Genomic DNA, 27,008 nt, shown 5'->3' with positions numbered 1-27,008 from the left:
TTTCAAACAGCCATGTAGTGTTTCTAGGAAGTTTAGTTTTTTCCTCTAAACATTATTTCTCTCTGGAAAACAAGTCCTGTGCCATCAGGTTTAACTTATTTATTTATTTATTCAGTTTAACTTACTTATTAATAGAAGTTTAACTTATAGAAGTTTAACCTATTTATAGAAGCCCAGGGCATATAGAATTGAAACTACAGGGAAAATTTTTAAATAAACTAGATCTTACAAGATGAAAACTCAAGATATTGAAATAAATATTTCTTTAAACCTCAACATATCTCAACAATCCAGAGACAAAAGATTTGATCTACTAAAGAATTTGGCTTGATAACTAAACACTTTAGACCTCAGGAAGTTAATGGTAAGTTACATCTTTCCACAAACATCTCAACCTGTCAAAATACACCAAGCTAAACTAGAAAAAGCATTACTAACTCTGCTTTAGTGCCCAAAATATCACAGTATCACTTAAAGGTAGAAAAGAATCTTATCTTTCCCTTAAGCAGTTATCACACCATACATATTTATATGTTAACCAGAAATCCTCAAAAATATATATTATCAGAGGGAATGCAGGTAAAGTACTGAGCACACAACCCAGTCATTCTTTGGGCAGAGTTCAGTCAGCATCTTCCATGTGAGATGTGTCGTCATCTCCTCCAAGAGGTGGCATCTCTTCACTGGCAGCAGCAGTGATGTCATCAGCCATGGGGTCATCTTCATCAGTATCTAGACTCAGCTTGATAATCTGTAAATCCTTTTCACATGTGTCTGGAGAATCTTCCAGACTGAAGGCAAAGGACCGCAGTGCAGGTTCATAAGACAGGATTGTCAGATATTTCACAGATGTTGCTCTCGTCAGCCTTGGGCTTTTGCCTAAGATCTCAGTGATGGAGTGGTCAGGATTCAGCTCCAGGTGCTTTTTTGCTTCCATGTAACCCATTGGAATTGTCCCTTAGGGCTTGGGCTATTGTGATTCATTCCAGGAAACATAGTCCATCCAGGTGTATTTGCTGATGACAATACTGCATGGGGCCATCTCCAATCAGTTTGACACAACCACTTTTTTTTTGACATTTTTCTCCAAAATGTCTCTCATGATCTCATAGAGGTTTCAAACTTTGTCTTTTTATCTTCCTGTTTCTTTTTCTTCTATTCATCTTCTGGAAGTTCCAAGCCCTTTTTGGCAACTGACACTAAAGTGTTCTACTCAAATTCCTTTAGCTGTTTGACACAGTACTTGTAGATGGCTCAACCACATAGATTGCTCTAAGCCATGCTTCCGAATACTTTCCACAAAGGCAGACCCTGGTTTTGGTCTCACCTGGGATGAAATAGATGTGCTTCTGGCTCTCCTTTATTGTAACAGTCCTTGAGAGAAACTATCTCTTCTGCAAAAGTAGATGTGTAATAGCATAACAGTTCTGAAAGCTTCTTCTGATTCTGCAAGTCTTCCTGAATTCTAAACTTTGTGTTCTGAGAAAACTGCTCATAGAACTTCCTATAGTTCTCCTTATCTTCTGCCAGGTCAGGGAACAATTCTAATCATGTTTTGATCAAATTCTTTCTGATGAGTTTCAAGGTCTTGTTTTGCTTCAACATTTCCCAGGAAATATTTAGAGGGAGATCCTTGGAGTCCATCACACTCTAATGAAATTCAGGAACTTGGGGATTAGCTCCGCACAGCTATCTATGATGAAAACTTTGTGGGCATCCAGCTTAATTCTGTTCTTCTGTTTTCCAATAGATCAAAAAGAGCTTATCGTGGAACAAAAAGAATTTCAACTTCAACAAAAATGCTTCACTGCCAAGTGATCCTCCCAATCATTGGTCAAGCTTTCGTAGGATTCCCTGTACCCCTTATTAGTAATATCACTAGGGTTTCTGGTCCAAATGGGCTTCATTTTGTTCAATTATTCTTGATCAATATACTTCTCATTAATCTTTTTCTTTTTCATGTCATCATCCTTCTTCTTCAGCAGATCTAACATCTTCTATTGCAGGTTTGTCATCAGACTCCTTTCCTTCTTTTTCTTTTTCTTTCTCTTCTTCAATCTCATCATCACTCACTTCTTTATCTCGTTCCTTCTCCACAAAGAGTGATGAGATAACCAATAAACTGAGAGTGCTTTACAATGTCTTATTCTCCTTTCTCCCAAGTTCTCAGTTTGGTCTATTTCAGTTGTAGGGTGACTTTTGTTCCTCAGCCCATAGGTTTACCTGTGTCAGTCCTCACTGTGGAGGACCCTCCCGCTAAGATTTCCAGGGATACTGTTCATCATCATTATGCTTGCTGATCACAGTCACTTTCTCAGCCACCAAGTATGCAGAGTAGAAGCCCACACTGAATTGGCCAGTCATGGAGATGTTGGCGCCAGCCTCCACAGCCTCCATGAAGGCTTTGGCTCCTGACTTGGCTATGGTAGCAAGACTATTGATCAAGTTGGTCTTGGTCATTTCAGTCCTAGTATGCATGATGATGAAGGTGCAACCTTGCTTGTTTGGAATAAGATTAATGTGCCGATCCTATCCCAAATCAAATTTACTAGAATGTCAGGTTTTCCATCTGATTTTATCTAGAGCATCTGACGAATTGGAAATCAGCTCCCTCAGGAAGATCTGTGTTTGAGTAGAAAGTGTTGATGATCAATGACACTGACTGGACAATTTCTGCCTGGAAGGCAAATATCTCCACCTTTTTCTTCTCCAAGGACTGGTCCTGGAACTGGGTCTTCTCTGACATCCTGGCAAAGCAATGCTCAAGGATGGCAATGTAGCAGCTTCTAGATGCTGAGACAACTCTACATCACTTTGTTCTGTAGCCTGCCTCTCATACTGAATTACTGTAACACATTTCCTAATGTTATGTCATCCTTTCATATCTATGAAAAATTATATTTGATAACATTTCAGTTTGTGGCTAGACTGTGAGACTCATTTGTTAACAATTCTTAAACTTCTATAATAAGTGAAATTAGACAATAATTTTATTTTTTGTTGTGTTTTGTTCAATTTTTGGTAGCATCATGGGACCTTAAAGAATATGTTGGGCAGACTTTCACATTTTCATATTTTCTATGTTCCTGGGGATTGTGTGTTCTGGGAAGCATTTTTTCAGGCTTTCCTACAAAATTATGTAGTGAGGATGCCTTTCCAGGCACCAACTATAAAAGTTTCTCTCACATTAACTGTTCTGTTTAGATTTTATACTATCTCTTGAAGCAATTTTGGTTATTCACTTCATTGAGCTTTCCCTTCATGTAAAACAAAACATTCTCAAGTAGTTATTTTAAGATAGTAGGGAACTGAGATTACTATGGTGAAAATGTCAATATTCTACCCTTATAATTTATTCAAATTTTGCTACATCAAGAATTCCAGATTTTAAGAAATGCCCTTCTTGTGTGAAAGCATTGCTCTGTTGTATCCCAGAAGAAGTTGCTGTTGTTGAGAAATCTGACATGAATATTATGAGTCTCATTTCTTTGTAAGTCAGTGGTTTATTTCTTCATGGAAACTTTCCAATTTTCATTTTTTTGGGGAGTTTAGATATCTACAATGATTTGTTTGAAGTGTACATTTTTCCATTTAAACCCATTGATCCTTGCTAGATCCTTGCTAGGTAGCCCCAGAGGCATGGTTTTCTTTATCATGGAGAATTATTTTCTCCATTTTCTTAATCATTTCTTCTCTCTTCTTCGTGTCACACTGTAAATCCGGTATGACAGGTATTGGACTTCGTAATGCTGTTCATGCGTATTTTAAATATTTTTTTCAATGTCACTGCTACTTCGTCATTTTATAGCGCTTTTTAGAAGTACACTTCAGGTTGCTCTTCCAGAGTTTGAATTCACTCTTTAGCTTTGTTTCCTTTATATTAGCTCTATAATTGCAATTTGAAACAAATTTGACAATCGTATTTAAAATTTCTAAAGTGTAGCTGTTTTCCCTTTTACGTGTGAAATATCTTTTTGAAAGTCTCTAAATATACCATATATATATATATATATATATATATATTTTTAAAGTTTATGATTTATTTTCTCTGTATACTTTTCCTCAGCTATTAATTTCTTATTTGTTTATTTAGTTGTCTTTATCACAGTGATGGCTTATTCAAGTGTAAGATGATTACCTTTCTGTTCATCTTTGTGCTTGAATGTCTCAGAAGCTGTGAAATATCTCTAGCAGTTCCAGGGGACAACCTATCCAATGTTGTTGGGTACAGTGTCTAGGCTCTTCTCTGATCCTCTTCCACTCCTTCCTCTTTCTCTTCTCTGGGAATCAAACTCAGGACCCAGGTACTCATGCTGCTGAGTATTCCCAGGTCTAGGCACCTCTTCTAGGAATAATAGATACTCATTATACTTGGACTTTGCTAAATTCCTGGGCCAAAGTGTTACCTTGGTTTCTGTGTTCATTTTATTGGCTGCAGCATCCAGATAAAGACTTCCACCTCCCACTATTCAATGTAACACACAGTAAAGCATAATGATTTCCCTGATACTTCTCCCCAGCACTTTTGGAGTTATTTTTCTAACTCTATGTGTATGTGGTTGCTTTATTTTTCAATAATTCTTGAAAAGTTCCAATCTACTGGTGACTATCAATGACTCTCCTCACTTTTCAGTGATGTTGTAGTTTTGTAAGTTTTAAAAGTTTATTTTCTATAATTTGTTAAAACATTAGGTAAGAGAAAAGTACTCTGACTCACATCTTGGAGAAATACGATCTCTACCATATTGAATATGGTATTGTCTTGGCCTCATGTTACTAATATTCTCATGTCTTCCTGGAATATATTTTTTCATTTTTCAGATTTCTGAGAAATGAGTCAGGGTGTGGGAAGGCAGCAAAACTCATCAAGTGCTAAACTTTTAACTTCACTAAAGAGACGCTGGTGAAATTATTGCATTCTAAACATAGAGCAAAAATTTCAGAACATTAGCAAGAAAACCATGTTACTTGTAAAGTACAACATTTAGACTGCCAGTACACTACTGCAAATATTTCATTTGAACCACATCAAAAATAAATGAAAGTATTGAGTATAAAATTGTAGACAAAGGTATATCAGACTCCTATGCTCCCAAAGTTAGAAGAAGTGGAACCAAGGATATATCTCAGTGGCATAAGCGCCTGCCCAGCAAACCCAAAGTCATGAGCTTGATTCTTGAGACCCCGACCCCTAAAAGGAGAAATATCATTTTAATATAAAATAGAATTTCTGGACAAGAGGCATGTATTGTGATGCTGTTATATTGATAACGTTAATATCTACAGTATAACAATCATGATACATGCATCTAAAAAAGGACTATTAAAATATATGCATCATAATCTGTTAGACCATATATGGAAAGATTAACAGAAATTCAATTGTAGTAGGGTACTACATAACACAGTGTTCTTAAATCAAAATCTAAAAAATAGATTTGGCTTGAAAGAATTTGAAAGACTACAAGTAGAATAAAATTACACATGTGTACATATATATATTTATTTAAATAAATACAAATATCTTATGTGCATCTACTAAAATCTTTATAAAATTTGTATATTTATAAAAGCTTCATATTTTATGTATGTATCTATTTTCCAATTCCCTGATACATTTTTAAAAAGCAGGCATACAAAGGAAACATACCCTGAAAATCTTAATAGCAAAAGTAGAAGCTGTGTAAATTATATTCTCTAATGATATTGCAGTAAAATTAATACTTAATTGTGCAAGTCTAAGCAAGAAAGAATCACACTAATTGGATATTAATAGCACAACAAGCCTTGGATTAAAGTAATATTACAGAGTTTAGTCCTAGAGTATTAGGGAGCCAAAAGAGAACTTTCGTAGCTAAAATCTCTATGCTGTTTCCAAAGTCATGGCTGCAAGGTAAGTTGACAGCCTGGAATTCCTTGTTTACCTAAAAAGAAAGATGAAAGTCAATAAATTTAATAATAATTCCAAAAGCTTGAACATAAACAAGGAAACAGAAAACTCAGGAAAAACACAATTTATTTAAAACTACAGGAAAGGCTGGCAAGATAATAACCAAGAGAAAAAAAATCACATATTCAGTAAATGTAAAGATTAATAACTTATAAATAGTAGATAGAAGATTTTAAATATCTGAAGAAATTTTTCCAAGGCCTTCTACACTAATAAATTTAAAGATACAAACAAAATAGGTAAATTACTGACAAGGCACATATTATCAAAATCAGTCCAAAAAAGAAGATGAGAATTAAGTAGATCTGCAACTGTTGAAAATAATTAAGTAGTTTTAACTTTGTGTTATCAATGTTGCAGGAATAAAAATTCCCATACAACATAAGCTGACTGAAGAATGTATTTCAAGGACCCTTATGGTTACACAGGACAAAATATGTCAAATTTAGCAAGTCTTCAAAACTATAGATAAATCTTAATACTGCGATATGTAAATGCAAATGCATGAAATAAATATGAGAAAATAAAAACAAATATGTTATATAATAAAGCATATAACCAAAACTAATTTCACCAAACAAAACAATTCATTATTTGTATGAGTTGATGTACAAATTTGAAAATAATAAAATAGAGTGAAGAATGAAAGTAATGTGATCCAGCATGAATGGCTCATAATATATTAGTTCCCATTGCTGCTGTAACCAATTATTACAAACTCAGTGGCTTAAAAAAACACAAATTTATTATCTTATAGTTCTGTAGGTCAAGGTTATTGAAATCAGGGTGATTCAAGAATAGTTGGGAAGCTGTAGAAGAGAATCTGCTTTTATGCTTTTGAGCTTCCAGAGGCCACCGGCATTTCTTGGTTTGTGAACTCCTCTCAACCTTCCAATCTGTGCTTCTCTTAGTAGCTCTTCTACTGGGATGTTGGTCTTCTGCTTGCTTCTTTTAAGGATGCTAGTGATTACAGAGCTCAGTGTGATTTTCCCATATCTGTTTCCTTAATTTTGTCAGTCTTCAAAATTCCCTTTGCCATGTGAGGTAACATATTCACACGTTTTTGTGGATCAAAGATATGGATAATTTTGTGGGAGAGGGTGTGAGGCTATTGTTCTGTTTACCACATCCAAAGAGACTTTGATTAAATCTAACAATATCTGACAAAACTTTTCTCAATCTACGATTGGACAGACATTGTTAATACCATGAAACGTTTCCATGATTCTACCTTGTGTAGAAAGATGATTCTTAGTATATATTTATTCTAGAAATAGGAACCAATAACAAATAAAAAGGCATAAACCTTTATCACAGGAAGGATATTCAATTGTAATTGTTTTTCAGTGATGTCATTGTATACCAAAAGTTTAGAATTTAAAAGCTGTTGGAAGTAATGCAGAGATTAATACAATGACTAGATCCTGATAAAACAAACAAACAAAGCTAGATAACAAAATAAATAACCTTTCAGTATATGATTAGGAGAACATTTACTCAGTCAGCAAAATGAAACTTGGTCCTCGGGCACAAGAAGGAATGAAGCAAACAAAATTGAGACTTGTACACATGATTCAGTTTTTTTAGTGACAGATTTGTTTAACACTATTGAAATGTATGGCAAATATTCACGAGATTTTATTTATATGGATTATACCTATGGAGAGTTGCTAAGTTAGTGATTAAAAGAAAAATTAAAACAATTATTTTGTAGTTAATTAAACTAACATGTTAAATAATAATACATTTTATGAAAAATAAAAATATTTTCCAACTGTCAAAATGTAACGAGAAAAGGAGAATTTGTTAAAGTTTTTAAAATTTCCTTAATGTCAGATTTAACAGAAGATGCCGAATTTTTATGTCTGCTTCTATATTGATTTTTGTTCCCCTATGCTGTTTTGGTTAAAGTGACAAAGAAAATCTGGCCTCACATAGACATGCAGATAGAACAGGGACGCGTATTTTAGTACCATTTTGGGGAGAGTTATGGATATTCTTCTTTTAACTTGACAAGCGGTAGTTTCTTGAAATGCATTTGCAGTGAAGAGTCTGAAATTACATTATAGCTCTTTGTAATCTGCTTCATTAAAATCCATTGCCTTATCTTGCAATTTTAATATGTCTTCTAACCATGCATGGTTTATAACATCATTCTTTGATCATTTGGAAAGTATTTATTTGCTAAATTTTCAGATCTTCCGCTTGTTGACACATTTCATTAGCTAATAACTAAATAACACATTTGTTAATATTATCACTGACATCATCTGCAGAATTTTTAAATATTGTAAAATTGTCAAGCTCATCACAGAAACAAGTTCTCTAAGATTCTGATATTTGCTTGAAAGTACTTAAGATTTTGGGTATTGCACTACTATAGCCTGGTCCAAATGCTGGCCAGTATGGAGGAACTGGAAGACTTTAAAGGTGGTCATTTTTGTTTTTAAAGTCAATGGTTCATATTCCATAAGAGAAACCTACCATTAGTGATGCTTATAGGCTGTCTGAAGTATGCATGTATTTCTGGCTCTTCAGTAGCTTGCATGAATTCCTGTAGACAGTTTGAAGTCATGGCCAGCCTTAAAGATCTACTTGAAATATGTAGAAGGTTGAATTGGAAGTGAGTGCAGAAGACAGACTGGAGAAAGTGAGTAAACTGTATCAAAAACTGAATTACAGTAAGTCCAGAACAGGGTGAGGGTATTAGGGATGATAAAATGTGTTCAAGGTACTGCATATGTAAGTCTTAGCATAGTGATTGATATTATTGTGATTGTTGTTGCAATAAAAGAGTGGGTACTTGGGCAAAAGGATGAAGCTTTGTAGAATTCTAGGTTTTAATCTATAGGAAGAAGCAAGTTCTGGTATAGATATTTATACAGTTTTGGGACTGGATTGTGACAGAAGTGAATTTCATTTCAGATGTGCCAAATTTGCAAAAGTGGCGTTCTGTGGATAGATGGAAATAAGAGTTTTTAACTCAGGTGAAAGCCTCCAGGATTGTGATAGTTAAAAATGGGATGCCTGATCTGGACATGCTGGAGGTGATTTAGAAACATTCTCCAAGGAGAAAATAAAAGAGGTTGGAAAAAGGGACTGCACGTGGGAAACTCCCACAGCCAGAATGAAGCAAACTAAGGAGCATTTGCAACTACAGGAAGGGGAGCCTGTCTTGTCATGATAAAGGCACTGATGAAGGGCTGAGTGCAGCTCAGAAATTCAGGGTGACAGGACTGAGGAAAGCCACTGCAGTAATTGAGAAAGAACATGTGCTTTTATGTGGCATTTTCTGCTGGGGAACCGTGGCAGGAAAAAAATAATTTTTTTGTACTGGGGATTAGACTCATGACCTTGTATTTGCCAGGCAGGCACTATGCCACTGAGCCACATCCCTGGCTAGGAAAAATATTTTACAAGAATTTGCATATATTGAAATATGGAAAAATAGAGCACTCAAAAAGAAAAAAGAATGAAAGAAAAACTAGTAATAATTGGGATGACTTGACATTAATGATGTATTTGTTTACATAATTTTTCATGTTCCTATTGATGTGAAGGCAGGTGGTAAGAACCAGTAAAGAAAAGAAGGTTAGGAATTGAGTAGAAACAAATGTATGTTGTAACAGGGACCTCTGGGCTGTAGGACTTTGAAAAGGAATTAAAGTTTAGATCCTGCTATATTTTAAAATAAAATGATTTTTAGAAAGGTCATGCTGGTTTTATGTTATTATGATGAGAATTTTATGTTATAAAGAATAAATATATGAAAAACTGTTCTACATTTTTAGCTATTAGAGGAATATAAACCAAAACTACATTGAGCTTTTATCTTATCCATGTCAGAATGATGATGATGATGATGATAATAATAATAATAATGTAGTTAGGGTATAGATAAGAAGTAACTGTCACACACTTTTGGTGGAGATGTATGTTACTAAAGCCACTACAGGAATAGTATAGAAATTTGGGCCAGGGATTTAGCTCAGTGGTGTAAGTGCCTGCCTGGCAAGCACAAGGTCATGAGTTCAATCCTTGGTACATAAACACACACACACACACACACACACACACACACACACACACACACAAAGAAATAGTATAGAAATTCCTTTAAAATTCCCCTGGAACTACCTTATGATCTAGCTATATCAACCCTGGATTTATTCCTGAAGGCATTGAAGTGAGAACACCATAAACACACTTGTCCTCCTATGTCTATTGTGGAATACAGAACCAGCCTGGTTGCCTGGTGAGAGATTAATGGATAAAAAGAATGTGGTATATATACACGATGGGGCATTATGCAGTCATAAAGAAGAATGTCATGACATTTTAAGGAACAGGAATCGATCTGGACTTTATCACAGTAAGTGAAATCAGCCACAAAGAGAGAGAAAAGTATTGCCCGTATTCTCTTGCATAGAAATACTAAAAAGAAATTTAAAATAATGACTAAAGTAGAAGAGGAACTGTAGTACTCCCACGATCTTGTTTTGACTGATTAGACTCTGTTCCATTCTATATGATAGTATCAAGTTTGAAGACATAGGCAACTACTTTGAAGACAAGAAGATTCACTAAGATACCCATTCTGGTTTGACTATTGTCTTCTTTGGAAGTCCTGTAATGTTTACAATGCCTAAGTTTCATTGGTCTTGTTCTCTACTGTTTTGTCCAACTTTATAATATCTAATAAGATAGACAATTCTTTTTAAGGAAACAAGGGACAACGTTGATAACCATTGTTGATAAACTTGTACTCTGTTCTACACCATGTGCTATGTCTATCCTTGGTATTGACTGACAGCTTTGTTTTGCCATATTTGACTGTATTCTTCCTCCCCCCCAAAGAAAGTAATAAGCACTAAGGAGTAATAAAATCCAAGATGTGTAAATTTTGTTGTAAAAAAGAGAGGGAAAAAAAAAAAAGAAAAAGAGCTCTAACGGATATAACAGCAAGTGTGTTTGGGGGTGTTAAATAGCTGACTTTATCAATGTTTTTGGAACATTGAACACAGCTGTTTGCAGTCTCCCTGTTTGAATGTCCACCTTATGTTCTTTGATACTGTGATTTGAGGAAATATTTTCAAGAAAATAGTGTGTAATCTACTAGCAGGTAATTTCTTACTGTTATGGTTTTTTGTTTTGTTTTGTTTTGTTTTGTTTTGTAGTTCTGTATTGCGTGTACCCTTACGCCGCTTTGGTTTGTTTTGTGTTTTTCTCTTTTTCCTCTTAAATAAAAAAAAAAATAAAGTAGAAGGGGTTTGGAAGGAAGAGGAAGAAGAGGGACTTTAGGAAGGGTTGATTAGAACAAAGTTCATATATACATGTATGGAAATGTCACAGAAAAATCCAATAATCTGTACAATTAATATACATTAAAATTATATTAATCATGGCAAACAATGTACCATTCCATGTGCTAAACTTTGTGGAGATAAGTTCTATCCATCCCTGTCCTCTGGTAGATTTATCTACCATCTGTTCACCAGGAAGTGAGCTGCCTTTGCACCGGGAATATAACCTGAACACTAAAGATTCACACTTGGTTTTATCTACAGATACATTGCAATAAAAATAGATAAGAATAGTCTCCACTGAAATCTCATTATAATGGGGTCTTGTGGATCAATTCCAATGGCAAGACTGACTAAACATAAAGATTATCAGTAAGGAAAGCTGCTGAAATTGCTTTCAAGTTTCATACAAAGTGCCATGTTCAGAACTAATGAACTATGCTTCATCATTTGTAGGCTGGCAGATTCTAGTAAAGTGAAGCTCCTTTTGTTTACCACCTATTAAAATGTATGTACTTCGCAATTAATGTAATCCTAGTCCTCTACTTGGGAGGGTGATACCAAGAGTCCAAAGTAAGCCTGGAGTTTAGTGAGACTTTGTCCGAAACAAACAAACAAACAAACACACTCTATTTTTCTTGAAGTTTTATTACTCAATACAATCCTTTTCATGTTGAAGTAGAACTTTAACAGAGGTAATATTAACTCATGCATTGTTGTTCATTCTTTAAGAAATTTGTCTTTTGATTTATATATGTGATACACCAAAATTAGAATCTCTAATGAGTGTATCACCCATCCCCTTACTATTCTCCTCTCTTTTGTCAGGTTATAGCTCGGGTGTAACTCTATTCATTCCAGTGCATATGCCTCCTCTCTTGCTATTTTCTTCATCATGGTCACCTTGAAAAATTCCAATCTTGTTTAATTCCATCTCTATCCTAATTTTGTTCTAGTAGTTAAATTAGCTGTAAAAAATCATATATCTATTAAGTATAAACTGGGGTTTTAATGCTAAAGATTAAAATATGCATCTAAATCAATTTTTGCTATTAGAGTCATTTACTAAACTTATAAATAAAACCAATTTTGGCTTCCTAAATCACTTAGAATTCTTTTATCATATGCAAGATTAATTGAGGTTTTCAAAAGCCAAAGTATTTTTAAAGAAATTTAATGAATAAGTATTCCCTATGCTCTCAAGTCTGATGTAATTAATTCATTCAACAAATGTTCAGAGGGTTTATAGCACATGCCAGGCACTCTTCTATTCTTGGGGTATAGAATTGAATGATATAGTGTGCCCACCTGCATGGAGCTTATATCTTTCTTAGTGCAGCTGTCAGATCAGAAATAAATAATGAAACACATGAACATGTATCATTATAGGGCTTGGTTAAGGAGGCTTTCTTACATACTGACTTCTGAGTGGAGACTTGAGGGAAGGTAAGGAACCAGTCATGAGTTTGTCTTGGAGGAAGAGGAGTTGAGGCTGAGGGCAGGAGTGTCCTGGGCATGCTCAAGGAAAAATGCAAGATAGAAGGCTGGCTGTAGTTGACTGAATGAGGGAGAGAAATAAGGAGTCTTGTCAGAGAAAGGGTGGTGACCAGATCATCAAAGATCTGGGAGGAGGTTACAGTTTTACTCTGAGTTATTTGAACAACAGAGCAGTATTAAAATCTGATCTCTATTTTAAGAGCATCACAATACCTACTGAAAGGTATGAGCCAGGAGCATGCATGGAAAGCAAGAAGATGACTTAGGAGGCTACTGTAATCATCCAGGAGGATAATAACCATTTGTAATCAGCACAGTAGCCAGAGTGGGCTGGGAAACCTGCCTGCCATGATTGGGGGAGTCTTGGTGTACCCATGAATGTCTGAAGAAGTCCGTTTCGCACACTACCACTCAACCAGGAATGTAGGTTAGGAGAAACCCAAGTGCCTGGCCTTTCCCCTACACCATGGATGGACAGCCAATGTGGGAAGTACCTGGGATCCCACAACCAGCTCTTACATAGGAACCCAGAAAAATCTCAATTCGAAGAAGCAGAAGGCAATCTTATGCCTCCAGCACACCCAGAACAGATCTGGGAGACATAGATATGAAATAAATTGGAAGTCACACACCTAAAATTTCTGAAAAGACAAAAACTGAAGTAAAGAAACAACTTCATGAGGCTGTAATAGTAATCAGATCAGAAATAATATCTGGTAAAAGGTAAAAGAATAAATTACAAGCATAATGAAAGAAATGTTGAGCATATCTAAAGAAGACATAGATAAAAAAGAAGAGCATAGGAAGATGATAGAAATCTTGAATGAATGATATAGGAAGGATTATAATGCATGAAGCAGATTCAAAGAAGTATCTAGGAAATTATAAACTTCATTGAAAGCTGGCAAAACTGCTTGAAAGAAACTGAAGACAGCCTTTCAGATCTTGAAGACAGGATAGCAGCTAGTGATTGCAAAAGGAAAGATCTCTTAGAAATAACAAGGAACCAGGAAATAACAATTCAATGGCCACATGAAAAAACAAAGAAAAATGATTTAAGACTGATAGGTGTCAGTGAAAAAAATGAGGGTTCAACACAAATGACATATACAGATGTAATAGTGGAAAACTTCCCAAGCATGGGAAAAAGACCTGACATACAGATCAGCCATAAACAAAGTAAATCTATACCCAGACATATAATAATCAAGGTCCCAGAAATTCAACACAACAACAGAATATTAAAGGCTGATAGAAAAAAGAAACTGATCATCTATAAAGGAAAACCCATTAGAATCATGGTAGACTTCTCAACATAAACCATCAAGTCAAAAAGAGTTTAAAGTGTTTCAAATCCTGAAAGAAAACAACTTCAAACCCAAATTGATATACTCTGAAAAGCTCTCAAAATTAGTGGGGAGTTAGGATACTTCCATGATAAAGAACAGTTGAAGGAATTCCTGATCACCAAACTAACCCTGACACAAGAAGGATATTCAAGAGAGAGATTAAAAATAATCATGGTTCCAGGAACAATGGTACCAGGGACATCTCCAAGCAGCACAGGCCAAAAAATGAATCAGAAAAGTAGAGGACCAACGGCAGGGGAATAGCATGTCAGAGACAAATCGGTGTATGCTGGTTGTAAACATTAATGTAGATGACCTCAATTCAGCAATAAAAGGAAATAATATGCTGTGTACAAGAAACACATGTGACTCAAAAAGAAATTCATGCAATGAAGGTTGGCGAGGAGAACACAATGCTCCATGCAGTGAGGATCCAGAAAAAAGCAAGGGTAGCTTGCCCATCAACTGCAGAATGCATAAGAAAGATATGACATTTTTATACAATGGAAAGCTACTCGGGTGTAAAGAAAGACAATCTTGAGGCTCTTGTAGGTATGGACACAACTTGAGATCATGCTTCTGGATGAAATGTTTCAGACTCACATGGGTGAGCATTGCATTCTTGCCCTAGAAGGAGTATTGTCGTCCTAGAAGGAGGATCCAAAATAGAGTAGATATTGTGAAAATGAAAGGAGAGGAAATGTCTAAAAGGGGAAGTGGTAGCCATTGCTAATTTTCTATTATCTTGTTTTGAAATCTTACATCATTTTTATCATTCTGTGTGATTTTATTCTGTTTTTTAGTTTCTATTGTATCTGATGATATGGGCAGCTATTTTGAGGCTAACAAAATATATATAGTAGCCATTGTTGATTTCCCATTATCTTGTTTTGAAGTGCTATATAACTTCCATTGCTTTGTTTTGATTGGTTTTATTTTGGTCTGTTGTGTTTGATTTTATTATGTCGGATGTTATGGGCATCTATTTTGAAGATAACAAGAGACTTTATGGTAGTCATTGTTGATTCCTTATACCTTGTTTTGAAGTTCTATACAATTATCATTGTTTTGTGTTGATTTGCTTTACTGTTTCTTTTATTTTTAGTTTTATTCCATTTAAAATAAAAAATAATCATTTGGATGAAGACTGTAATGTAGACAAGTTCTATTTTCTGGTTACATTTTGAAGGTCATATAGTTTTCTGATAGACTATGCATAGAATACAAAGAGAAAGTCAGACAAAGATGACTACAAGATTTTTATTATTCAGCCCATTTTCAGAGATGAGAAGGCTGTGGGAGGAACTGGCTTTGGTGGTGGTAGGGCAAATGAGAGAATTTATTTCTGACACAATAAGTTTATGATGCCTTTTAGACACTTAGAGATGTCAGGCAGTCAGCCAGATGTGTGAGTCTGGAATTCAAGGGCGAGGTCATTACATTTGGAGACATTACAATTGGGCATCTTCAGGGAACAGATGGCATTTCCAGCCACAGGAATTGGGTGAGGTCGTCTCAAATCTGAGGGCACAGTAACAAGACTGAGGCCTAAGATGTTACAAAGCTTAGAGTTTGGGGAGACAGAAGGAAATAGAAGAAGAAGGAATAGATAATGAGATGGGAAATTTACAAAGAATGATACCCTGATTCCAAGTGGGAAAAAGAAAACTTTTTAAAAAATGACAAGACAGTCTGCATGAATGCCATTGCTATGTAAATAGATTAGGACTACTAATCTCCACTGCATTTATCAGGGTGTGGTCATTAGTGATCTCAGCAAAGAACAGTTTGGTAGAGAGGTGGGAATGAGGGAGGTTCAGGGGAAAATGAAAGGAAAAGCTAAGAAGAATTCTACCCAGGGAGACAGAGGCAGGAGATGTTGGCTCCTCAGCTGGGTGAGGTATGAGGTATAATGAAGATCAGAATATCCTAGCATGCCTGTTTACTGATCCAGTAGAGAAGAAAAACTGATTACTGAAGGCAAACAGGACAAATTCTGGGTCAGTATCTCCATATAGATAAGATGGGATAGAACCAAAAATTGTGAGAGCTGGCACTAATAAGAACCAGAAGAGCAGAGGATGATGGGGTGTAATCTTATCTATCTGGGAGTCTGAGGCAGGAGGATCAAAAGTTTAAGCCCAGTCTGGACAACACAGTGACTTATGGAGACCCTATTTCAAAAAGCAAACAAAAACAAGCACAACCAAACAAAAAATTGAATCCCAGTTTCCATTCTCCAAAACTGAAAACAATCCCCTTTCTAAAAAGTCACACAGTTTGCCCATGGACGCAGAAGCCAGGGGTGGCAGGAGGAGTGACGCCAGGGGAGGCAGGAGGATGTGGCTCTAGGAGTTAATCTCTTTTGATTCTTCTGTATCACAAGGCCCCTGAGAAGGGCAAGGGAGTGGACATATGTAGATGCATAGCTGTGGCAATGGACCCTGGAGTCTCAGGTGAGAAGTTAGGAGAACAGGAGGAGAGGAAGCAGCCTGAACAGATCACAGCGTGCAATGATTAGAGCATTACATGCTTTGAGAGTCTGTCACAGCACCATTAAGACAAAAAGCAAATATTTATTGAATGGTTGAACAATACAGACTCCTAAATAATCTTACTTGTGTTTGCATTTCTCATCTCAAAAATAAATTCTTAGTGGTAAGTCTGTAACTGTTCAAGGTTGTTTTAATTTTCATGAACCATCCTGATTTGTGTATCCAGAAGCAAGCTTCAGTATCAGTGAGCTGAGAAGTACAATTTCCTATAGGATTAACTCCCCCAGTCTCGTCCCAGCCCCAGCTCTAGCATGCGGCCGAGGGTCAGGCAGGTTCACCCTGACACCACCAATCTCTCTCCTTTCGTACAGGTGTTAGTGCCAGGTGTGGGGCATCTTAAATCTAGCTTCAAGCTCAGGCTCTGCACATCCACAAATGGGAAATAGGCAGGGAATGAATGGGATGACTTTATTAACCCATGGCAAGTAGAGGCTGGTGACCAATTTCTTCCTCCTTTTCCATCCTCTGGCAGCTTATTTGGAGAAATTGTGTGTGAAGGTTCTAGGAAGCCAGAGTCCTTAGCTGCACTCAGCAGAGACTGGCATCACAGGCACCATGGCAACCTTGTAAGAGTCCTTTCTCCCCAATGCCTTCCGCGACTCTTCTGCCTGCTCTGGGACCCTCTTTCCTGATAAAGTAGCAGCCAGCGAGCTCTCAGCAACAGGCTCTGCTCTTTAGGAACCGGACTAAGACAAATGCCGTAACACTTTACACTCCGCCAATCCCAATAAAGGGATAAACCTTTATTTTAACGAATTATTTGTCATGGGAATAAGCATCAAGAAAACCTAAAAATTCTAGATTGAGACTAGATGGTGTGCTTTTTCTTCTTTAATGTAAGCTCTTATTGATGTACGATTTCAGTCATTAGTTGTTTATGGATTTTAAATTTCACTAATTTTGCACTTTGTGGTAACAGACAGAATATGTGATTATTATGATATAAAGTGTTAAAAAGAAAAGAAGTTAAGGTATAATTATTTTTACTGTACATTATGTACCATGCACAAAGCATTGAAATCTCTCCTTTTCTCACTGTTGCTTAGAGGTCTTCATGGTTCTTTCATGCATTAGAGAAACAGCTCTTACCTCAGTTCTAGCTTCTGAGCTGCCCCATTCAGGGCTCTGAGCTGTCCTCAGTGATTTTTTTTCCCCTAAAACACAGATATGCTGTGCTCATACTTAGCTTGCTTGAAGCCTTCCTCTGAGCTACACCACCACTAATCGAGCTTAAACTCTTAGTGTGACCTGGGACTTGCTGTTAGCTCCTCCCATGCTAGGCTCCATCACAGCTTCCCTGGGTCAGGCACCGCTGCCTTTCTGGTTCAGGGAGTTCCAGGCATCTCTTCTGCATAACTTTCTCCTGCATCCACTTGGATTTGATCTCTGACTGCCAGGAGGCACACTGTGTTCTTTCCTCTTTCATAGTGGATCACACTGCAATACAATGGTTCTTTTCTGTACCTCTTTCATTCACTAGCAGGAGAGAACAAGACTTAGTCCATTTCTGGATACTGAGCCCTTAACACAGTAGTTGGCATGCAGAGTTCATTAGTCAATGCCATTATGATTGCCTTCAACAAAATGATGCAAGCATTATCAAAAACTATGGAAACTGGATTTAAAGATTTACACCTCTCTTTCTACAAACTCAGATAATCACTCCCCACCCCAATCCATTGTCTCTAACCCCTTCAGCAGCCTGAGCAAAAGTTACTGAAAGCTTCAGCTTGGAAATTGTGGGTTTATAGGGAATTTTACAACATGGAACTATAAAAATTACTTTTTGACTCAGCATTGTGTCTTTATGGGGAATGTTCCAGGTTTACTTGTGGATAGCGTTATTCTATAAGCAAACTAGCTGGTGTCTGGGTCATCCTAAAAATCATGGTGCAGAGCTAACCCAGGAAAACATGGAACTTTTCAGAAAGGTATGCTTCTCTAAATTATATAGCCCTGTATTTTCGCCATCTGGGCTCCTTGAGTCAACCATGAGCAAAATTGTTGTCAATATTAACACCAGAGGGCTGCTAGGGCCCAGCTGATTCTGCACATTTTAAAACTGTGAATTAGTTTTCAACTGTTGAAAATGAGTGTATTTAATGCATAAAAATACACAGTTAGACCCAAAATGTCCCCAAAGTCTCATGTGCTTGGAGGTTGATTGAATTATGAGGATGCCATGATCATCAATGAATTCATCCATCTGAGAGTTTGGTAGATGAACGTGATGTTAGGAGCGGGGCCAGGTTGTGGGCAGCTCTCTTTGGGTGTGGCCTGGAAGGTTGTATTCTTGTCTCCAGTTCCTCTCTTTTCTCTCTGCTTCTGGGTGGCCGTGCTGGAGGACCATCTCCTCTGCCATGCCTCTCTGCCATCCTATCTCCACCTGATATTTGACTGAAACCATGAACTATAATGCTGGAGTCTGGTGTCATATCTGAGTGACAAGAAAGAGACAAATACATACATGTCTACATGAAATCTAAACTTCCCTTTTCTCTTGGAAAGTGCAAGAGTTTGGAAACACTGGGTTCGCATTTTGTATAAGCAGCAATTGGCTGGAGCTGTATTCTAAGTAGGGACACTGGTCCTCATTCTGTTCTCCTGCAGATTGTTACCATTTCGGTAACAATGGGGTTACCAAAGGTCTCACCAAAGATCTGACATGACCCAGGTGAAAGATAGTCATTGCTATTTTCTAAATTTGGTTAGATTCAGTAAAAGACAGTTTCAGTAGCAAGCATTTAAGAAAAGCATTTTCACTTTTAAATTTTAATGAAAGTCATTTAAATTATTTAAATCTCAAAGCAGATATTTTAATCCAAAGTGTCTCTGCCTGTATTTCTCTGGATATATTATGTTAAAATATGTTTTGTTTTCCCAAAGAGATAGCCACTCTCCCATTTTTCCTGTAGCATTATTCACAAGAACCAAGATGCAGAATCAAATAAGGTTGATTCCAATCAGCCCAAAATACTGAATTCAACCAGTGGATGAATGGAAAAGGATGGGGAGCTTTATATACACAGTGGAATATGATTCACCACAAAAAAGAAATGTTGTGTTTAGTAAGAACACAGAGCTGGAGGTTATTATGTTAAGTGAGATGAGCCAGACACAGATAGACAAATATCCCATCTTCTCACTGATTCTTTTTGGAAATTAAAAAACTGATCTCATGAAAGAATGGAATGGTTATCTCTGGGAACTGGGAAGGGAAGACAGACAGGAATTAGATATCAGTTACCAAAATCACAAAGAACAGTATTAGCTCTGGTATTTTATAGCTGCATAAATAAGTGTTGATTACAATAATTGTGATCTATTTCAAAATAAATGAGGATGACATTCCCAATAAATAAGAATAATTAATGTTGGGAGATAGAGGTGTTTACTACCTTGACTTGCTTAGTACCCTGTGTTTTTCTATATTGAATTATCATAAGATACTCTGTAAAGATATACAAATTATGTCTTACCAGTAAAACCAAAAAGATGTATTTTGTTTTAAGTGATTATTCATCAGTTATCAAGTAACATTGTGAACTAAAAGTGATAGATATTTATCCCTGAAATTTTAGTAAGCCCAGCAGTATTAAAATCACTGATAAATGTTGTCCTGAAAGATCATGAGTGTTAATATTTTAAAGTATTACCTTGCAATCATTCCACTTAGACTCCTATCTACCTACTTTTATTTTCTGTACCTGCATCTACAGCTATGTATATATTTAGAATCTCAACAACCATTGTATTACATCTTGTAATTAGATCTGGGATTTGACAGGGTTTAGTGGTCATTTCTCCCTCTTCTCACCTGGCATTGCTGGAGGTTCACTTAGTGACATTAAGTTGGCAGGACAGCTGGTCTGGGAGGTCTGAGATGTATTTGCTTGCCCATCTGGCACTTTGACAAGGATGACCGCACAACTGGAACTACCGGGGAAGGGAATTAGTTCTATTCCTGTTTCCCAGGGCCTTTCCATGTGACTGTTTAGGCTTCCTCACAGTGTGAGGCTGAATTGTAAGAGTAAACTCTGCAGAGAGAGAGAGAGAGAGAGAGAGAGAGAGAGAGAGAGAGAGAGAGAGAGAGAGAGAGAGAAAGAGAGAGAAGATTATAATATGATTAGAATCCAATCATATACCCATTTTGAGCCTTGCCTCTTGAAGTTTAAGATCATGTTATCTGCATCCTCTGACTCTAAAAAGATTTCTTGACAATTGCTTTTGATAGCTGCATAATGTTACATATTACACAACACAATTTACTTAGCCATAACGTATTTCCTCTCAATTAAGAAGTAATATTTTGGTTATACTAGTTATACAGAAATAAACTGCATTTGATACATTTTGAAAAATTTGTACTGGTTCTTTAGTATGTAGTTCAAGAAGTGAAATTAATGATAGACATGAAAATTTTTAAGACCTGGATTATCAAATTGCTCTTCAGAATTATAGTGCTTATTCAAACTAGCACCATTAATGTTGATTATTTGTCTCACTATAAATTCATTGGCTTTTTCATTTTTAAGTCTTTACACATTTGACTAAGCTATAAATATCTTCTTGTTATTTGGAATCTCTAGGAAGGTTGAAATTTTTTCATGTTTATTATTGATATTATATACTTTCATGTACATGGTTGACATACTATTTTTGAAATGTTTATCTTAATTACCTATTTTAAAGGGAAAAACTGTGGTGAAATATATTTTAGTATTTTGAGTGGGACTTCAACTTGATGTGATTCATTTAAGTATACTTTTCCTTACATGTTATGAATTTTCAATCAAACTTTTGATATACATTTACTAATTTTTATTATTGGCATAGTTTTATTACTGTTCGACTTAACCTAGAGTACACAGGAAAATCATACAAATTGGAGTGATTATACAATTTAAGAATTCCCTCCTAGGAAAGATATAAAATATGCTACAGAATCAGCATTGAAATTTGATTATTCTGACTCTTAAAATGATAAGTGGTTTTTAAAAATACACTTCAAATTCCCAAATTCTAAAAGTTTTATGTACTATAAATTGCCTATTTATTTTAAGCAAAAAACATAACTTTGAGCTGTACTTTTTCTAAAACAGAAACCACTTGTATTTTTTCACATTAGCATTATATTCATAGCTTTTCAAGAGAAAAGAATGACAATAACATTTTACCTAAGACTGTTTTTATTACCTAATAGAAAAAAAGTGTCTGAGTTGTTCAAGGCATATAATTTCCCTCAATTTTTCTTTGGTGTCCAGTTCAGGACATTGTAACGCAGGTGATAAAAATAGTGAAAAGTAAAATCACTGATAGAAAAATATAATTACCTCATAAATGTATAATCTGAATGGGAAAGATCATGAAGCTTATTGTGGAAATTCACACATAATTTCAGTAGCAATATGATAAATTGCCTTGAAACAAAACAGAACAAACAAAAAGAAGGCAAAAAAAATCTCGACATATATATATATATATATATATATATATATATATATTTGTTTTCTCTCTCTCTCTTTCTTTCATTCTATCTTTCTTTTTTTCTTATTGCTGTAAAATCAAATTATCTCATTGTGATGTCCTGCCAAGGTTTGTTCACAATAAATTCAGAGACTTTCCCTTTACTTTCCAAAATTCTGTAAAGAGCTTTGTTATTGATTTTGAAACATACATTTTCTCAAGTAATTCTTACTGAAGGCCAGTTTGTTTGATGTCTGTTAACCTTTCTCACATCGTCCTTTTCTGTCACTGCTCTGTTATGCAAGTGTTTCTGTAAACCAGCTTGACCACTTAACATTAGCCTTTGGGTGGTGATTAGGATTGCTGGCTCAGCTAGCACATGAACACAGACTGAACATTTTTTTTTTTTTCATTTCTTTTCTTTTCGCTGTATTTTGTGATCTTGAAAGGAATGCATGCAGTAAAGTTACACTACCAGTTACATAATGTGGTGCCGTATTAAACTGTAAATTGCCCTCCCACCAGAATAACAAAGGCAACGCGCTAATTTTTGTATTAAGACAGTGCAATAGCACACAATTGCATGATGCTATTTCATCCCCTTTCTTTGAGACCTGCAGAACAGCCCCCTTTATTGCTGATGGCTTTCTAATAATGGTGTCCATGTGGCTTTGGAACAACAGTAGAATGTTAATTTATTCCCTAGTGTTACCTAGAGGCCCTCACATGGGTCTAGGGCTGGCGACGCCCTAATTTAAATACTGGGTAGAACCAGGCTGATCAGGTGGCTCAGAGCTAGCACAATGGGCTGTGAGGGGAAGCCTGGCTCCCAGATCAGGGTAGATCAGGAGGATTCCAAGTGTAATTGGCCTCGGGGGAGTGTGTAAGTCACTCTTGCACACCCCTTTCGACCTCCTTAATGCCTTGCCAGCTGGAAGGAAACATGCCTTCTTGTATTGCCCACAAAGGAAGTGAAGACTGAGGGGAGAAGAACTGGAGAATTAAAAAGAGAAGTGGAAAGAGAGAGCTCCCCCAGTGAAGAGGTGATAATAACAATGAACCTTTAAAAGCCTGGGGAGCATGTCATAAACAAATGCGTGCAGTGGTCAGTAGACAATTATACCCTGTTACCTCATTTAAAATGCTGACTGATTACAGGCACCTCTTTCCTGCCAACCCTGCATCAAAATGCTCTAAAAGAAAAACAAACAAAAAACATGAAATCAATCTTCCATGGTTTTAAGGACTCATAATTCCTGAAGTTTAAAAATCTGCACAGTCTTCTTAAAGTACAATAAGATATTTAAGTCTCAGAAATTAGACTTGTAAATGAAGCTTTCCTCACAAACAAAAAAAAAAAAAACCAAAAAGCCAAAAAAAAAAAAACCTTAGGACCCTCACCTTGTTTGTGAGCTGAGCAATCCTTTTAACATTGTTTTCTTTACTCTGATGGTGCTGTTCAAATCCTCAGCTCCTGTTCTCCTTGTGTTATGTCAAATAATGACGTGCTGAAGTGAGTGCTTCTGTCTACTTGGACAGAACTGTGTCCTGAAATTTCTCTGGGGAGAACTTCAGTTTATTTCAGAACTTAACTGAATATTTGCGGCTCCCATTGGAAGAAGTGCTGGTAAATACTAGAGCTGCATTTTTTTTTTTTTTTTTTCTGGTACTGGGGATTCAGCTCATGACCTTGCACTTGCCAGGCAGGTGCTTATGTGGCTGAGTTAAATCTCCATCCCTTAAAAAAAAAAAAAAAAAAAAAAAAAAAAAAAAAAAAGAAAAACAGAAAAAGGGTACAAGTAATACAGAATTTCAAAAAAATGAATAGTAAGAAACCACTAGTTAATAGATTACATATTGTCATCTTAGAAATAGTTGTTCAAGTTACAAAATTAAAACATACATACAAAGTGGACATTCAAACAGTCAGACTGCAAACAGTTCTGTTCAATGATCCAACAAAAATTCAGTAATGTGGTTATCAATCTTATACACTTAAATATACATGCAGTTATATACTTTAGAGCACTTTCTTTTCCTCTCTTTTTTACAATAACACTTACACATTTTGGGTTTTATTACTCCAACAGTTCTCATTGCTTTTTTTTTGAAGAGAATAAAACCAAATGTGACATAACAAAACAGAGTCAGTCAAATCAAAAGGATGGACATAGTACATGATGTAAAAACAGAATAAAAGGTTTTCAACAATGGTTACCCTAATGCCTCTTGCTATCTTAAAAAGAATTGCCTATATCATCAGTTATAATAACATTGAACAAAACAGTACAGAACAAAACCAATAAAACCTAAGCATTGGAGACATTACAGGACTTCAAAAGAAGATAATAGTCAAAGCAGAATGGGCATCATAGTGAATATTATTGTCTTCAAAGTAGTTGCCAACATCCTCAAACTTGATACTACCAACACCCCCCTCCCCAAAATAGAGTACAATCAGTCAAGATGGTGAGAGCAAGACAGGGCTTCAAATCAAGTTAATAGGAAGTCAAAGTGGTTACTATAATATATCCTGCTATTTTTAATTTATTTTTTCCTTTAATGAAAAAGATAAAAATAAGAAAATCAATAATAAAAAAGAAGATTGAGATAAAAGAGGACATAACAACAAAACAGCACATGTCAGAACATAACCATTTAAGCAAAATTGTGTTTCACCACAAGATATCCCGACATAACAGTAGTTACCTTAGTGTCTCTTTCCTTGGAATATTTGAGTATAACTTTATATACTGTAGCATCAAACATATCAAGGCAATGTAAAGCCATTCAAGAGAATGAAAGTATTACAGGGTATTTAGAACCAACTAACAGAAAATGAACAATGGTTTCTATATTATCTCCTTGTCTATAAGTTTTTGTTTGTATTATCACATATAATAAAATCCAATAAGATACATGTTAAGACTGATAGATACGAAGAACAAAAGCTTGATGGGACTTCAAAACGATGATATTAAATCAGCACTAGCTATTATGATGTCGTGTTTTCTTCAAAATAGCTGTTCATACAATCACCAACAATAAGATCAAACAGCTCAGAGTAAAACCATTCCAATTAATGAATGAAAACATTATAAGGCTTCAAAGCAATATGGGGAATGATGATTACTGCATACTTTTATGTATTGTTATCATTTCTTACACTAGGGAAACCATTTGGTATTTATCCATGTGGGTTTGATTTATTTCACTTCTGAGTATGATCTCAAGCTGTGCCCATTTATTTATAAATATCTCAATGTGATCATTCTTTACTGCTGAGTAGTATTCCATTATATAAAAGTACCACAACTTTTTTATCCATTCCTCAGTTGATGGACACTTAGGTTGTTTCCAAGATCTGGCTATTACAAATTGTGCTGCTATAAACATGGGTGCACATATATCACTGTGGTATGATGCTTTCAGATCTTCTGGGAATATGCCTAGAAATAGAATAGCTGGAACAAATGGGACTTCCAGTCCCAGCTTTTTGAGACATCTCCAGACTGACTTCCACAATGGTGGCACCAGTATACACTCCCACCAACAGTGCAGGAGAGTTCCTTTTTCCCCACAGCCACTCCAACATTTGTCGGTGGTGGTTTTCTTGATCCTGGCCATTCTTTCAGAAGTGAGATGGAATCTCAGTGTAGTTTTAATTTGCATTTTTCTAATGACTAATGACAATGAACATTTTTTCATGTATTTATTTGCTATTTATATTTCTTCATCTGAGAATTGTGTGTTCATCTCAGATGCCCATTTTTGGATTGAATCTCTGAATTTTGGGGGTCTGATTTTTTTTAATTCTTTATATGTTTCAGACTGAAGTCCTTTGTCTGAAGGACAGTTCATTAATATCTTTTCCCAGTTTGTGGGTTTTCTTTTCACTATGCTGGAGATTTCTTTTGACATGCAGAAATTTTTTAATAAGAGGTGTCCCAGTTATTGATTCTGGTGAAGTGTTTCCCGTGCAGTTTGAGTCCTCTTCATGAATTCTCTACCTACCCCTATGTCTTCAAGGTTTATAGCGAATTTGTCTTCCAATAGATTTAGTGTTTCTGTTTTAATATTCAGATCTTTGATCATTTAGATTTTAATTTAGTACATGGTGATAGGTCTAGTTTTAGTTTTCGGCATATAGAGAACCAGTTTTTCCAACATCATTTATTAAAGAGACTGTTGTTCTTCCAGTCAACCTGTTTGGCTCCTTTATCAAAGATAAGGTAGTTGAGTAGTTGTGGTTGTATCTTCTGATCTATTCCATTGATCTTCAGCTCTGTTTTGATGCCAGTACCATGTTGATTTTACTACAGTTGCTTGGTAGTGTAACTTCAAGTTAGAGATTGTGGTGTCTCCTGCCTTGCCTTTGTTGCTTAGAACTGTCTTTGCTATTTTAGATCTCTTCTGGTTCCAGATGAATTTTAGGAGTGATTCCTCTAGATCTGTGAGGTATGTGGATGGTATTTTTATTGGGCTTGCATTGAATCTGCATAACAGTTTTGGGAGAATGGCCATTTTCACAATATTTATTCTTCCTATCCATGAGCAAGGGATGTCTTTCCACTTTCTGAGATCCTCTTCAATTTCTCTTTTCCGTGTATTATAATTTTCCTTGTAAGGGTCTTTCACCTCTTTTGTGAGAGTAATTCTTAAATATTTCATTTTATTGGTTGCTAGTATGAAGGGTGTGGCTTCTCTTCTCTGTCAGTGATTTTGTTGTTAGTGTATAGGAACGTTATTGATTTTTGAGTGTTGATTTTGTATCCAGCTACATTGCTGAATTTATTTATTATATCTAAGAGTCTTTCAATGGAGTTTTGGGGGTCTTCTATGTAGAGTATCATGTCATCTGCAAATATTGATAATTTAACTTCCTCTT

General features: G+C 35.8%; 1 long non-coding RNA gene and 1 pseudogene across 1 annotated transcript; both read right to left on the bottom strand.

The window, feature by feature from the left end:
* Window positions 1–622: 622 nt before the first annotated feature.
* LOC100722593 (heat shock protein HSP 90-alpha-like) lies at window positions 623–3,116 on the bottom strand (annotated as a pseudogene).
* A 12,725-nt stretch (window positions 3,117–15,841) lies between these two features.
* On the bottom strand, window positions 15,842–23,638 carry LOC134475285 (uncharacterized). The gene is made up of 4 exons (XR_010046412.1): window positions 23,522–23,638; window positions 23,252–23,313; window positions 20,472–20,691; window positions 15,842–19,091 (listed from the first exon to the last, which is right to left on the bottom strand). It is a non-coding gene; the product is annotated as an uncharacterized LOC134475285 (long non-coding RNA).
* Between the last annotated feature and the right edge of the window lie 3,370 nt (window positions 23,639–27,008).

The sequence above is a fragment of the Cavia porcellus genome, unplaced genomic scaffold (genome assembly GCF_034190915.1).
Source record: "Cavia porcellus strain 051 isolate PalLab524CR breed Dunkin Hartley unplaced genomic scaffold, mCavPor4.1 scaffold_2, whole genome shotgun sequence".
Classification (NCBI taxonomy): Eukaryota; Metazoa; Chordata; class Mammalia; order Rodentia; family Caviidae; genus Cavia; species Cavia porcellus.
This window is presented reverse-complemented; position numbering and strand designations above follow the sequence as displayed.